The 18,232-nt window shown below is 30.8% G+C and overlaps 1 protein-coding gene across 4 annotated transcripts in view; it reads left to right on the forward strand.

The window, feature by feature from the left end:
* The window catches only part of LOC112604421 (protein turtle-like), a 101,589-nt gene that overhangs the window by 33,174 nt on the left and 50,183 nt on the right, over positions 1–18,232 (forward strand). For all 4 annotated transcript variants that reach the window (XM_025353463.1, XM_025353464.1, XM_025353461.1 and 1 more), the window contains exon 2: positions 1,881–1,921. The gene's annotated coding sequence lies outside the window, so the exon portion shown is untranslated. The remainder of the gene's footprint in view (positions 1–1,880; positions 1,922–18,232) is intronic.

Raw genomic sequence — 18,232 nt, forward strand, 5'->3', positions numbered from 1 at the left:
CAAATATACATAGAAGCAAACAATAATAATAATAATATTACATCGGTTCGAATCATGCGGATCAGAGGAAACAAAATTTAAAACTCATAAGGGTGGAACGACGCGCACCGGAACCCTTTTGCTTTAGTTTCTCGCCACTGCCGCCACTTCCGGTAAGCCGCGTGTGTGGTTTGTAGTTTTGTACACATATCGTGTCCTTGGACAGACGGACGTCCGAAAGCGGCATGTTCTCTCCTCATGCGTATATAATATATTAATACGTATGTATATGATTTTGAGCAGCCGCGGCGATTATTTTCGTCGGGTCGAATAGAGGTGAAAACAGAGAAACAGAGAATACCCGTAAACGATTTCGCCACCCGTCCGTATGTATAAAATATATAAATACCCGACAATCCACGAGTTCTTTGCCAACAACCGTTAACCTACATAATAATATTTTATAGGCGCGGGCGACTGCATAGTCTTTCCTATATACGCATTTCCCTTTCCGCTTTTGTACTCGACAGTGAGGTTCATTGCAAATCCGACCAACTGCGCCAAAAATCTGTTCTTCTTGTATTATATATACATACACGATACATATATATATATATATTATTCCTCGGCAATATAATAAGCAGTCGGTGTCATCCCTATCCCATCTTTACCACTCATTTTTGCCAACGTCGTATATATACGTTTATAATATTAAAATTATGTGTATATATAATATATACTTTAATATATATTCGTGTCCGTGCGCAATTATAACTATTATGGGTCGCGTTAATTGATTTGGTAATATTTTTGTTCTTTTTATTTAAATTATACAGACTATTATCATACGAGATCACATCGCAATGACCTAAAGTTCGGTCTGTCGATATAGCATGTTTATATCCTGAAATAAATAAATATATGTTTAAATACGTGTGAGGAGAGAGATTACACAGTTTTAGGTAATACAGTTGACTATATGGGTTAACTGGATAAATTTTGCTTAACTTGTGAATCTATAAAATATAATCCAAGAATTCATTAATTTGAAATGCGATCATTTCCGTTCTCGTGAATATTCTACAAATCTAACATAGTTTTTATACAGCTTTTACTTTGAAAAAATAAAATTTTAAATATAAATTTCTTCTGACCGAAAATAATACATTTTAAAATACCCTAAAGGTAATCAAATATAATATATATAATAAGCTGACAGACAAACTACGTCATGTTCTAGCTTTTCATTTTGTGTAAATAGAAAAATCTGTCAGCCACCTGTAGTAATCGTTTTTTACTTCTCATTCCTTTTGTAGATTTTTCTTTTATCTAAGGAAAATGTCCATTAGACTGGAAATCTTTTTATGTTACAAAAAAGAAAATAAAACTACTTTAATTTTATTTAAAATCCGTTCGATCATAAAATTGACAACAAAAGGTTTTGTATGTAGCGATGTACCTATATATAAAGCACTCTGATTTAAATCTCTTCGCATTCTTAGAATATTTCAATTTTTAAATCCGAATGACATTATTTTTTCGATTATATATTATTATCAATCGAATTAAATATAGTAATATGTAAATAAATAACAACTAATTCTATGAATAAACTATAAAATTAACTATAGGTTTATACTTTTACTTTTATGTGCATAACTAGAACTATAATATTTTTAATTGCTACATGCTACCATGTTTAAGTTATATTTTTTGTTCTGCTGTCTTTAAAAGTCATTTAAATGTTCACTACATATTACATAAAAAAATAATAAGTATTTTGTAGGTATTTCATTACAAAATAATTCCATACAATCAAATTTAAAGACAGCTTCTTATCTAGTGATTTTATGTCATATTTTAACATTATTTATGACATGAATTTTGTTTTTATGTTACAGGCGTATTGACTTGGCTGTGGATCATTACACCAGTAGAACAGGTAAGTGTTTTATAAAATATCATTTATATATGATATACATTTTTTTGGTTGGAAAAATACCAACACATTTACAAATAAAATATTACCCATTGAAATTGAAATCTTTTCGAAGAAACTTAATATGACGAAACAGTATAAAGGACGTACAAAAACGTATTTGAGACTTGATTAAATGCTCCTCACCCCTTCTCTGTTTAGGTGCGCATACGTCTAAGAAAATGTTTTATCGTCTCGAGTTTGCACCGAGTTTATGGTTTATCGGGAATATATATTATATATGTATACACTATACACATATAGCTCCTATGGTTATAATGCAAACACTTCAGCAGAGGCCCATACATAGACCGTTTACGAGCATTTTATGGATAAGTATAAAATACATGCAGACATAATGTATATTATATCCATGTGTGCGTGTTTTATTAAAGAAATGACAACTATTGTGCAGCAATGAGTGTCAAGAATAAAACGAATGTTATAAAAATAACAATATTTAAGAGAGAATTTTGAATGTTCATATTATTAAGAAATAAACTTAATTTATTAGTAAAAGTAATATTATATAGTTTTATCTCAGATATCTATTTAAGTTAATTTACGTCACGGTATTATTTATAATACACATGGAATGTGTGTGTAAATATTATAATTTACTTAGTGGTTTACTCAATTGCGTAGGTTATAGTGCGCGCACCAAAGATGATATTGCGCTAATCATAATATTATTATTTTAATCGGTGTAGTGGTGTAAAAGTAAAGAAAATATTGAAATTTGAGAAAAATAAATGTATATATATATATATATCAAGATTACTTTTAAGATAAGGAGACCGTAATTATAAATAATTATTATTTTTATCGAGTGATCGTGTCAAACTGTTAATAATGATAGTAATATTATATTATGCGTACGTACGTGGAAATAAAAATGTTAAACGAACTAATTATCATGATTAAATTACAAAATCAAATAAAATCAAATGAAAAAACCTAGCTATACATGTACATATTCGTTTTAGTGTGTTAGAGTAGGGGGATTAGAAAGTGAACTATTGTTTCAATGTGTGGGAGCAGTGATTTTATATGTAGGTTGTATGTGTGTGTGTGTGTAAACAATAATAATACGACGTTATGGCAGTGGCGGAGGAAAGGGTGAAACATAAAGCTTCTCTTCTCACGCCCAGAAGAGAAGGACTCGTTCAATTATCAGCCCATCTCTCGGTTTAATCTATTTTCCACGGATTCTTTTTTCTCGTCTTCTTCTCCTCCTTCATTTTTTTTCTTAGTTTCCACTCGTTGTTGTCACATATCCCACACCGCCACCTCACTTCTTGACGTGTAAGTTTACTTTAACCGGGGTTTGTGCGTATATGTGTGAACGCTTGGGATAAAATTGAAAGTGTGTGTATATACCGGGTTGACGAAGAAAAAAAATTGGACGTGACCGAAATCAGCACAAGAGACTTACTCGGTTTGACACTGGACTTTCTTCGTTAGTATATATATATATACATGAACATGTTCAGTTCCCTGAACGAATTACGTGGACACATCCATAGAGATTATTATCAACAGACGAGGGAGAGTTTCCTGTATAATATCATATACTTTTTTTTTTTTATTGACTACGTACTATTTCACGAAAATCATATTAACCTCATTTTTTTTTTTTTTTATTATTCGTAGAATATATAGAATAATTAAATGTAAACGTGTTAAATAATATAATTACTATAATAATATACTATAATATCTTATATATATATTACGCTGCTGAAATATCGAAAATTACGTTTTAAGTGTTTTGAATGGTTCTAATTCAGAATTTTTACTCTTTCTGATAACTATTTAATGAAAGAAATGTATATTGACTTAGAAAAAGTACACGCAGTATGATACTTAATTATTATTTTTTGTTGCTTGAATCAGATAAATAAAATATGATGGATAGACATTTGGAAAAAATATACGAAATTTGTATTTCTCGATACAATAGGTCCAATAGGGTATACCTCATATAACTGTATAGGTACACCAAACACCCTCCCACGCCATTAAAACTATTGTCAAAAACTAACAAATATTTCATAACGTACAAAATATTATAATTCTTCAACAAAATTAATTACAAGACGGGTAAAACAACTTTGAAATTAGATAACAACTTCGATATTAATTTTCTTCATTCAACTAAATTAGTTTATTTTTTTTTTTATTAAATGCCATAAACCAATGAATAGTAAAATAAATTTTGAAATTATTGTAAGTGTATAAAACATATGGAAAGTTAATGTATTGACTGAAAAATTGTACTCTCCTACGCATTTACATTTCTACTTGAAAAAAAGCAGAGTACTTATGCTAAAATAACTAAAAAATAATTGGGGTGCTCAGTCCCTATATGCGTTCTCCTTCCCAACTAAACACTTGTATCCGCATGCAATTTGCATCACAGATAACAATTTAAAAATATTCAGTATTTATTTTAATATTTTAAATTTAATTTCAATTAAATTATTATATTCTTCTTAAATTATAATACAGAATATAGTTAATTAATTATTATTGTTTAATATATCTACTAACATCTTTGTTTTTATTAATCAAACTAAAACAAAAGGCTTATAAATTTAAAAAAAATGTAGTATAATTGGTAAGGTTTATTTATGTATAGCAAAAATCATGTTTTTGAGTTGAGTCACTAAATGTGGTTTTTTTTATTACAAAAGTGCAAATTACAATATGGTCTTGTCTCACGAACATTTTCGTGCGTTGCTCACTTTTCATAATATATGGTGTTTATATGTAACGTATATGCATTATATACATATAGCAAGTCAAAAAAGTCGTTTACATTTTCTTTTGATATATTTTTATTAAATCAATAGTTGTACAAGGTCTTTTATGTTTTCCCTTAACAAAGTGCTTTACACTTAGATCTTTCCCTGTTTTCGTGACTATGTAATAATAATTTATAAAACAAAATCGTTTAATATTATAAATTATGTATATGTTGTATTCAAATCCTTTTAGTTCTCTATTATAAAGAGATTATAATAAAATTTTCATTGTTTTATTTTTGATTTATTAATTTTATCTTAAATACGAACATACATTTTATTTATACTTTTATGACGTATATATCATATATTAATATACTATACGTATGAGTATATACTGTTCACTAATAATAATTAATTTAATATGTAATTTATTATAGGAAGTTAAAGTTAGTTTCGTCTATTGTGATTTATAACCGACTTTAAATATTAATATATTATTATTATACATGTTTTAAGCATGGAAAATATTTTAATTACTGCTATTTAAAATAGCACAATATTTTTTATATGTAAAAAAATATTTAAGTTTTTATACGCCTAATCAAAAATAAAGAACGAAAAAGGTTTTTAACTCGAATAAATAAACGTAAAATGCTTTAACACAGGTGTTTTTGGTTTCCAAACAGAAGATGCAATATAATGATACTATTTAATGTATAAAAAGCAATGATTTTGAAATCCTCGAGAAAAAAGGAAACTTTTAAAGTCAACGTGGTGATATGTTAAACGTAGAAACTATACCCCTGTACGTAAGTATGCGAAGCATAATGGATACAAAGGAAAAAAAAATAATGAAAAACAAAAAGAGGATTCATTGTACCTACATTACATGCTTTCCAGTCAATGGAAAATGAGAACAGTGTATCGAGCAAGAAGTGTGTATGTATATTGTGTGTATATATATATTATATACGTGTTTTGTGTATGTTTCTCACGAAAGGCTCTCCGCCGTCGACCCGTATCGCGCAATGGTAAATGATCTCCTACTTTCTTCTCCCTCCCACTAACCCCTTTTTATTTTTATTTATTTTTCGTTTCGTCCTTTTTTCGATCTCACACCCCACCATCATCTCTCGGCTATCGTTCTCGGAATTTTTTTTTCAGTCAACATCGACCGACGACGACGACATGGGTTTTGTCCTCGCGCGTATACACATCAGACGACCTCCACCCTACCCGAGGCACAACGGAGCTGAAGGGAGCGCTCTGCGCTGTCGCATGAAACTACACCCGGGGGACCTTTCGAATGGCCTTTACGTGATGGACTTTCGAGCTAGTGCGTGATCAATCATCTCTCAGATGCGACGCAAACACACGCTTGCACATATAGTATATGTGTGTGTGTGTGTGTGTGTGTGAGTATGTGTATTTCGTTGTACAACAATAATATTTTCCCAGATCGTCGACTTCACCTCCCTCCCCATTAAACAAAACACAACCGACAAATCTCCATATCTTACCAACAAATTTCAACCAGTATTAGACGTAAAATACACATACTTTTCTCTATCTCTCGTACTTTCCTCGTGCAGCGTTTGTCGAGAGTAAAAGATGACAACTAACGTACCTATACATACGTGTTATTATTTTACATCATAATTTAATAGGTAACTATTATATTATGTATAATAATATATTGCATACGATCTACCCTCAGTAAGTTGTTTTACACTATAGGGTGGTTCTTCTATGTCTAATACAATGTTTTCAAAGCTAAGTGCACGCAGCGACGGACACGTTTACATTTGTTTTTAATTAGTGTCCAAACACAATACATATATTTATATACATTATTATATACACATACACAAACTGTGTATATCGTAGTACACAGTACACTATGGCGGTCCATCGGTCGGTCGAGGCATATTAATGTTTTGTTTATGTTAAACAAACCATTCAATGAATAAATTTAACCAGAGATCCTGCAGGAGCAAGCGCAGCCCGGGGGAGATATTGAAATATTTAAATTGGAAACACATTTTCCTATATGGCTATATGTATATATATAATATTATATATACAGGCACTATACTACGTACATTCACAAGCACCCGTATATACGAATGTATACTGTTTATATACATGTATATGCACATCTCAGAGAAATGACGTTAATTTCTCGCATAAAATCGACCTATACTCGATATTTCAACATTCAATGCAAATATGTAATATTGAAACACATTAGCAATAACTAAACAAAAGATAATCGATAAAAATAATTATCTGCAACATAAATTTATCAAAGATTTAACCACAAATTACGATATTAACTAACGATATTTGAATCTTATCACCCGTAAAATTTATATGGATCAATAATAATTATTAATATAATTATTATTTTAGTTTGATTAAGTATAATCTTGTCTATTGTATAATAATTTATTTATTTTTTTAATTGATCGTCTTCGTGTACGTAATAACGTTTCATCAATATCACGTACATATTATATCATATATGTAATTATTAAAGATTTTAGGATAGAATGTTAATGAGTTTTCTATTTTTTTCTTTTAACCCTTTACAATATTAACCAAACTATAAATTTGTTTCATGCTTCAACAATTCAGAACAAATAAATTGTATTTGCATTTTTTGATTATACTTAAATAGACTATAAATAACATTTTTTTCTAGAAAAATGTTGACATTTTTAAATATATTGTATTATTATTAAAGAATTTGTTGTGATTAAATTGTAAGCATGCAATTATTTTATACAGGTAGGTACATACGCTAATCGTAAATTTTATTTATAAATTGTAAGCAGATTAAAATAAATCTAATAATTTTTTTTTTCTTTGATAATAATAAATACATTTTTAATAATTTTAAAATCAAAAAAATTGATAACTTTTTGATATCATCAATATCCTATTTCTAATAATTATTATATAGCCTGGATAAACACTATATTAAATTCGTTAATGTAAGCAGTGAATTACTTAATTATTTATTATTAATCACACAGTATAAGAATTTACGATTATTTCAATTTTACAGTCAAACATTATTCGCTCTATAGTACAAATCATAAGTTTTTTCAGATAATTTTCCCAACAATCGAACGGAAGTAATAATAAAATTGTAAACCACACATTATTATTTGAAATAATAAACGTTTACCATTACAGCGTGAAAGATAAAACGCGTTGTAACATTAAATTAGGTACCTATTAAATATATATATATATATAGTACATACTTACATGCATACATACATACATGCACATATAGTTTTACGAGAAATCGGTAAAAGTCTAGGAAAAAGTTGGATGTTTTATAGAACGTGTAAAAATGCTCTCAGTGTGTTTTCAGAACTTTTTTATTGCTTTGTTATTTATTTTTCTAGGTATGTTATTTTATTGAAATATTGAAACACGCAACGGTTAAAGTTGTTTTTTCATTGTTCAATCCGTTTGAGAGATTTAAAGTTATTCGATTTTTGAATGAATAAAAAGAAAAGTACAAAGATAGCAAACATAAAAATACATATATTATAAATATAAAAACATTGAATACTGTTACAGTACAGATAAAGCCCACAAAAAGACTCGGCAGCAATGAGCAAATAAAATTATCGTTCAAATTTCTAAAGTGCGGTTTCCAACAAATTCCACAAAGTGCAAGAACTGTAAAATCGAATAACATGTATGTCACAGAACGAATACCTTATACTCATAATACAAAGCTCAGAATATTATGTCAGATAGAATTATAAAATTATAGTTCATGGGATCATTCCATGTAATAATTAATTAATAAACTCGAAATCGTGGATTAAGTCGATCGTAGTACTGCCAATCACCGCGGTAAATACTGATTACTGATCGATCGTTTTGATTTTAAAACGCAATATTTGATATATTTTATACTATTTAAAACAATGTAGGTTTTATTTAATTTACTCTCATTGATATCGGTCATACCGGCATGACTCTCACCGGATATCCAATGACCAAAATCAATATATATAATACACGGTGGACATCGCGATGTGGTGGTCAAACACCCACCGAATAACAACAATAATAATAACACACACGCGTGTGACTCGAGGTTCACATAACATAATAATGGATCTATCCCGTATCTCCTCTATTCAACGCACACACAATAAAATAATATAAAAATATAAACTGTATAGATCATTTGACGCCCCATTTATTTATTATCATCGTCAAACGATAAATGCGATATGGTATTGTATGTATACACGCGCGTGGTTGTTGTTTTCTTTCGATGAAAACCGCGGAGACCATTTTTCCAATTTGATACTAGAAAAACATACACGTGAATAAACATGATTGACGCCCGTGGTAATATTTGTTTACTTACCGTATGTGAAGAGTCGACGGCGGTCTCAGCGGCGTCGTCGACGGTTGGTGTGGCGTTTTCGAACGCGTGAGAACGACGACGCCGCGTTACACACCGTAACCGATGCCCGCCCAATTCGTCGATAATGCTTGAAACGATATTATGAACATTGGCGTCTTTTGATGGAGGATAAGAGGCATGATTATCGTTTTGTTCGTTTGCATACAATGTTTTTTTTTTTCACTTTCTAAATATTATGAATTATAATATTTATTCAACCTAAAATATCCGTGAACATAATTACAACCAACATTAGATTTACTAATACACAAAAAATGTTTACATGTATATATAATACGTACGTACGTACCTACATATTGCACTTATTAAATTGAGTATACTCTCTTCGCTACCTCAGAAATGTGTTTAAGGATACCACTATCGAATACGCAGTACGATAAACCATGTATTTACCACAGGCGTAATATGTAGTGTTACGTACGCCTAGTATGGTTTTAGCGTCATTGACGCGATATTAGGGAACGAAAATGAATAGCTGATCGGTCGATGTTTTCACAATTCTTTTCACCGACCCGACTGGATAATCGGCAATTGAGACTTGAGAGGGCTACGAAAAAAAAGAATGGAAATGTCACGCAATCCTATTAGGTGTACTAAGCTATCGTCTATCGGTGTAAGCACAATGTAAGTATGGTGTATAGCGATAATCCAAACTATTACTAATTGTCATCCTTTATTTAGATTATTGAGAGTTATAAAGAAATCGCTACAATTACATTTTAAATATACATAAACAGTATTTTTTTATTATTTGTCCTTACCTATTTTGTATATACGTATCTACAAAGTATTTATTATATTTTATTTATTTTATTGAAACATAGTATGTATATAACTGTACAATATACGTGTGTCATTACTAATCAAAAGCACAATTGAGAGAAGGGGAGGTGATTAACATAAATTAATGTGTGCTATTTATCGTTAATCGGTATTTATTAATTATTTATTATAAAAATTAATATGCATGGTCATTCAGAACAAAGCCATTAATAAACATGTCATGATAACATATAAGGGGGAGTGAGTTACAGGACACAGTTTTTTCATTTAAATTGTGCCTCATAGTACCATATGACGGAATATTAAAAGATTGAATATTTATTAAAAGTTATGTACTTAATTTGTAAAAATTTGAAAGTTATTATTATTATTTTCATTTTTTTGATTGAAATAAATAGTAATTTTTTAATTATCGAAATAAAAAAAAACTAGCCTAATTTTAATCGCTTTTTTTTCTATAGACCACTTTAGTACACCGTCTTTTGTTGTAAAATTATTTTATTAAAAAATGTATATTTAGTTTAATGGATGTGTGATCGTGTGTAATTTTTGGTTTATCGCGTTTGTATCACATAGTATTTTGGTTTACCTTTCTCAACAATACAGATGTTAACTTGAAAATTGAACTCTTCAGCCTTCGCTTAAGTGAAAAAAAAATTATTAACTGTGGCGATTCATACCTTCAATTTCTAACTCTCTAAAGCACACAACTCGTTCTTATATACACTTTTCTAGTTTGACTGTGACTTTATAGCTACTTACTTAGATAGAAATCGATAATCATGATATTTTTTGACCTAAATCAGTAGCTCACCCACTAAAAATGCATTAAATAAAATATTATTTTAAATTTTAATCAGTCATGATTACCTGAAGAACCCTGCATATCCACATGTAGAACTCCATACATTTTACACCGTTAATATTTCCTAAAATTTCCCAACCATCATATTTTCATTTCACGAATTAATTTCTCGTCCAAAATACTGTGAACGTCGTACCGTTATTATACATATTGTATACGAATAATTAATAGTAAAATTAGTATCATTTATTAACTTCAAAGACTTATATATAAATTACATACATAACTTTTTGTACTCGTCAGTCGTTTTCTGTGCTACTACAACGGACTTAGCATTGTATAAATATAGGTGTATAGAATATACTACAATAGTACTTAACGTTTATAAATTATTGTTTTAACCATAATTATTTTAATATGTCATACCTTCAACACTATAGGTATAGTATAAACGACGTTCACAGTTAAAGAAAATATTAATATTTATGAGTCGTTACTTCCATCAACGATGATTAAGTAATTACTATTACATTGCCTGTTTCAAATTTGATATTTTTAAAAACTTCTTCTGTTTAATTACGAATTATTTTACTGCCGGTATATTAACATAATTATTGAATTTTTATTACTTACTTAGTGTCTTAATGATGTTCAAAACATTTATTGGATTAATTGATTATAGTTTCACAACTTAAAAAATAATAATAGAATTAGTAGATTAAATTGAAATGCCAAACATCAAAATTAGCTATTATAAAACTCTCGTATATATAATCTTCAGAACACAATTTTCACGTTTATATGTCAACAACGCAATTATAATTTCTTCTCTCTACTTAAAAAAGTTATCTGCCGACCTCAAACGATACTTATGACAACAATAATATACACCATTCAAGGGAAAAACATTGTCGTTCGACGGTTTTCAAATAAACGCACCCAGACAACAGCAGCAAAGATTTTAAAAGGCTGGTTAAGTGTTTTATTTATTCGGTCGTGTTTTATAATAAACACTTATATACCAGACATAATTTATGAAGGGTAAATTTAAAACGACTATCAAATTTTGTTAAGACGTTAGTTAAATCACTGCTTCTATACTAAGTAAAATTATATCAAGTCAAAATAAAAAGGTATTTTATATTATATTGTTGAGTAAGTATTAGCTAATTACATTAATGATGAAATTAAAACAATAATTTCAAATTAAAATTACTTACCAAAAATCAGTCAAAGAAGCAATGAAAAAATATTTTAAATGCTATATTTTTAATAATGGCATTATTTTCTAATTCATTCTTAAGGTATAACATTTTTAATATATAGCTAAAGAAATAGACCTAGTAACTTGAAAATAATATGACATTTATAATGAAATAGTGGATAATTCATAATGTAAAGATTAAAAAATCTTATACTTTTCGTAATCCTTTTAGTTTTATACGTGGCTTTGATAATATAATTCCACAACAATTTGCCACAATGATTACATTTGTATAATTTATGTCGTACATTAATAATTGTTTATTGGCACATTAAAAATATATTTACACCCATTTAGATGGTTTTAAGTGAAATTATATGTATATATAGTTTTTAAAACTTCAATAATTTCAATTGAAAACATACATATCCTTAGATATTCATGTTAGTGTACTTGCGCTGTTTCTTATACATTTTAAAAAGTTCAAAGAGTTTTTTCCATAAAATTCAATCTAAGAAATAAACGCAGTTCACCTGTTTTGATCAACTTGATTTCCGCGCTATCGACTTTCCGTTACCGGATATCCGCTTTCCAGACAAAGGTCTCACTTTACTATACAACTATCGATATTATAACTTTTGTTACTTGAGGGCTTTTTGGAGACTGTATTGCATAGAATATGTGTACTGTAGAAATTTGCTTAGAATGTATAGAAAATGTTCATTTTTTCCCGTATATCATACGCATTTTCTGGCTTTTCTTCAAACACTATACATGGTATAATGACGATTTTGGTATTCATATAATTTTGGTTATTTAAGATTTTTGGTTTAACTACTCGTATACCTAAAACACCTAACAAGACCAAAATATTATAAGTTGTATAATTCAGATCTATAAGTAGGTATATTGTATTATATAAACGTGACGAAGTTCTACACATTATACAGTATGCAGTTACATGTTGATTAATGTCGTATACCTAAAATATTAAATATTAATTGTCCAGAAGCTCATCTAATAATATTATAACATGTTTGTATATACGTCACACGTCGTATATCCATGATGTGCGGTACGGGTGTATAATAAATAATAATGAATATGCGTACATATAAAATTACAATTTATTAGTCTACATTTCACCACAAATAGATTCAAAGCACTATGGTGGTGCGATTTAAATAAATAAAAGTGCTTTATACAATTGTACGTGAATATAGTATGCTAATTTATACGAAACAATTTAAAAAAAAAAAAACATTAATATATAATACCCACTGTGGCGTGCCAAGCTAAATTATCAAACCGTAACAATTAAATCAATATGCAGAGCAAACGTATGTTAAAATTATTATTACTTATATGTACCTATCATTTGTTAGTTTTACACATCATAATAATGTTATAGTATTATACAATATTATTATTTATTATATACACAATATATAGTATAGAGTATAGACTATGATAATGCAGTAGTTGTCGGTAAAACAGAATGAATGGCATATCTATTCGAGTATAATAGTATACAGGTCAAGTGGATATCCAAAGTATTCCTTAAGCTTATAAAATAGATTCTAGGGATACTATATTACATGCCGTGTATTGTATGTTCCATATTATATAAATAATATTCGAATGCAATATAAAATGGAAAACTGTAGATACGAGGAGAAATGAGAATTATTTTTATTTCGTAATTGCTCGCGCGTGGTATATTATTTATTTATGTATTTAAAGCATGAATACACCAGTACAACGGAGAGTTATAAACACGTAAACACAAAACAAAACAAAAGCAAAAAAGTAAAAAAAATATATAGGAAAAAAGCGAAGAGCGTTTAAAAGAAATAAACCACTAATGAGGCAAATATCGCCAGCCTTTTCTCGGCGTACGTACTTGCAGAACGTATTATAATATAATATAATGATAATATACATATTACACATTTAATATACATATAGGTTCAACCCATACTCGACTACATACTTTGGTACGTGTTTTCGGAGCGTTTTGACACGCATCACTATATGGCATACATTATATTATTATTATAATGGCTCATCAACTGTGTTGTGAGTTATGTGCATTGTACATAATGTTATAATTATTAGCTATGTACCAACTCGTTAACAAGACAAACTGAAAACGACGTTTTATTACTGAGCCGGCAACCTGCAGCACACGAGTATAATTTTTATAATAAATTATTATATTTATATATTCTAATATATTCACGGTGATGGGCAACCTCCAGCGGTGAGTTCTTCCTCTTCGATGATTATCACATAATAATGTACGTAATGCCGTGAAATCAAAACCATCAAGTAATACACACATTGGTTTTTTGACATTTTTGGACATTTGTAAAGATTTTTGGAACCAAATTTTTTAATTACTCCTATTTCAAATTTATAATGCCAACTTTCATTGACTGTTTTTGTCAAGTTCCAAGTTTCTACATGGTTATAATGCCAATTCATGGTATTATTATAGTGGTTGGAACCTCACTTATTGTGTATTCAACTTTGAAATAAACTTGGCATTGCAACATCATTATGTCGAAAATTTTTAAACAGTTTTTGTAAAGTTATAAGTTTTGACATACAATTATTGAAATGCGAACCGTTAAATCGAAATTACAAATTTCATAATTGAATACTTAATTGATTGGATTTCAATAACTTTTAATAAATACGCCAAACAATAAATTATACATAATTATGGTCATTATCGAATTTTTTTTTTTTTTTTTGATTAGGCGTATGATACGAAATTTACGGTCATAAATTATTGTCCCTTATTCTGCTTGCCTACATGCCCTACATAACAATTTACCATGTAATAAGTAATATTACAATAATATTTTAAATTTTACTGCCCGCACGTAGTTTATCGTAGAATTTATTTTCTATCCGCCATTGTTATAAAAATATTTTTTGTTTCGTCTCTTTTCTTTACTACGTTTTCCGGCCCTACCCCACCGCAATCGGCTGGAATTCACTTAAACAATATGATATCATAGAATGAATAGATTATCATCACTCATGCTATATTATTATTACGCATTTAAATAGAACAAGCAACGTATACACAATTATGCGAATCGCCGGTAGAGTGAATAGATATAGAACCTACCTACGAACCGGTGGCGCGGCGGTGCTGGTCCGCGAATTGTATAACCACGAGCAGACGTAGTTAACTGTGCAGTGTGCAACCGCCTTCGATTTCGGTCACGGTCGTAATTAGTAAACAAATTACTGTCGACGAAAGCACGCGTGGGCGCGTATTACTACACACATACTTATTATAATACATAAGTACTGCGCCGATGCGCACGGCGTCCGAAGACGAATCGTTATACGCGTAATATAACAACGTGCATCATTGTAAAGTATTCGAGTTTGGAAAAAATCCACAGCAAAATATAAACTATTTTCTGGATTTTTTGAGGCACCTACGTGATTTTTTTTTTGAATAGTATTCCGATTGCGGTTTTCACATAATTTTATACAAAACAACGGCTGCAGGTTAAGCTATATTACTTATTATTCTGTTCATATTTATATTTATAATTATCTTTTAAAATAGTCCCAAATATATTTCCTGTATTATCCATAGATATAGATAACTTATAGGCTAGGAATGTCTTATTTATAAAAAAAAAAATCTTATTATTACGTTTTTCCCTGGCCGTCGTCAATCGTCATTCGACACCGGCGAGTCCGTCGCACGGGACCGTCACGAGTACATTATAATACAACGTCGGTATGTAGTATGTACTTATCGTCGATAGTGTCTTAACTAATAATACTTAAGCCACACAACGGCAGCAGCCAGTGAGTTATTCGGCCGAAGTCCGCTCTCTCGGGTCTTACACACACGACGCCGGATATTAATTATTATCAAAACGCCGCACGGTGCGTATTATAACATTATAAACTGTAATGCTCACACGCGTATATGGGTAAGTATAATGAGTGTAGTGTGTATAATATAGAGAACGCAAGCATAAATAATAGATAATAGATACTACAGACACCTAATATTATGATTCACATGATCGAATGCCACGTAGGGGCTATAATAATAATGCACAGCCCTATGTAATATGCGTATATAATAATATATTATAAGCTGGTTATCAACAGTCGTATAGGTATACAAAACGATGATTGTTCTAAGGCTTCGTAAAACGAACAATATCTATAGCAATAGCATATTTTGAATACAACCGATGAGAATTATTAGTGACACGATCAGGATTTTTTTCTTTTTTTTTTCTGGGTGGGAGCGGAGTACCTATATAATAAGAAATGTATTTTCTTTAATTTTTTTTTTTTTTTTTTTTATTGTTATAAACATACGTTTAAATATCATATAATCATATTATTATAAACTTTGATTATATATTATTATGGTTATTACTTATTATTATTGAGGTTTAATTGAAATGTTTTCATTGATTAAGTACTATGCTGCAACCTCTGGAGTCCACCCCTTCTGTGTACCGGCAATGAGAATTTTTACTGTAATTTCATAGTACTCGACAAAACTACCAGGAAAATTTTTTTTCAACTTTCCAATAGCATTTTTGCAAATTTTTCGGAAATCTACAAAACTAAATTATCCAGTATTGCGGATAACCCACTAACCCGACCGACGTCTATAAGATAAACAATAATATATTATCGTAAAGCGTAGACCCTCGGCTGCTGGTCTCACAGCGACGGACGGTTAGGCACACATAATATTATAATTTTATGTTATTATACACACGTCGCGGTCGCCGTCTGTAGACTTCGTGTTCACTATAAGCTGCAGCCGCATAACAATGACGCCCACGACAAACGTTTCGTCCGTGACAGTGTCGATAACGATGATATTATAATAATAACAACAGCTAGCCCGCGGGATTTCACCGTGGTGAATCCTAGGTGTTTTTTTATTTTTTTTTTTTTTTTGTTTTCATTTCCTTTCGACTAACCCTCCTCCCACTACCACCCGACAGGAGCTCACCGCGGGCACTTTCCACGACAACGCCACTATATAAAATATAGGCCTGCACACAAAAAATATATCTACACACAACAATACTATTATGTATAATATTATTGTGGTCGGCCGGCTTAATCTCCCGCCGAGGTTTGGATGACTCGGACCGTCTAGAGAGTTTTTTTTCCCGCCATCTCTCGGCGACTGCGGCGGCGTTCTCACGCGTCTTACCGCCCGTAATCGTATATACATATATAAACGCGTACCTGCGCGAGGAGGAGAAAAAAGTGAATTCTTATCCGTAGAGAGAGGGAGCGAAGGATTGATGTTACCGCAGAGAACCGGTTTATTGACCCGAGTGTTTGTGGCCGATGCTGCGAAACTGGTTTGCCGGTTACAAACATATAATAAAATATTATCGTTATATTATTATTATTATTATTATTATTATTATTACTATTATACACTATATCCGCCGCCATCGCGTACGCCGGCGTCGTTTTGTATACACACGCACAAACGCTTTGGACTCGGAGACCGTGGTGCCCGAGGCGTAACGGACCCAGTAACCTTGCCCGTGAATACGACCGTCCGCCGGCCAAGCGAATTCCACACACGTGTGTAACGACTACCACGGTAATATTATTATACCATTTTTACGCGCGGTATTATCGTATATCGTCCGGCGAACGGCGACCCTAAGCGCGCTGTTATGCAACTTACTGAACGTGTAGCGCGACGTCCGGCACGTCGCGGATAACGCCACTGCTGTGTTTCTACCGGCCCGCGGCCGACGGACCAATACACACTCACCGCAAACCGTGTGCAATCAATATTATTTACTGGCGTCTGAGTAACACGTGGACGACGCACGGTCCGGAAACGGTATTGAGGAACCATAATTATTATTATATCATTATTCATTCGGCGTACATGCCACGCAACAATTGCAGCGTTTAACGATTGAAAAGTCTCGAAAGAACGTCACTTTGCGAACCCCCTCCCCCCAATCAAAATAACCGTCCGTACACCCAGTGAAATGATCCAAGCCCGAGTTTTAGTTCGTGGAATACGAATAAGAAATTACCTGAGTTTCAATAGAAACAAATATATATGTATTTAAGCACACATTAACACTTCTGTATTGGAGAATATGAATATCGCCGTGATTCAAACTTTGATTTGCTTCCACAGTGAAAAGTTGTACGATCTAGACTCTAGAGTTACTGCTTTATTCGTTACGCATTATTCGACTTATGGTAATGATAA

Source organism: Melanaphis sacchari, unplaced genomic scaffold (assembly GCF_002803265.2).
Source record: "Melanaphis sacchari strain LSU unplaced genomic scaffold, SCAv2.0 Contig11_pilon_pilon, whole genome shotgun sequence".
Taxonomy (NCBI): Eukaryota; Metazoa; Arthropoda; class Insecta; order Hemiptera; family Aphididae; genus Melanaphis; species Melanaphis sacchari.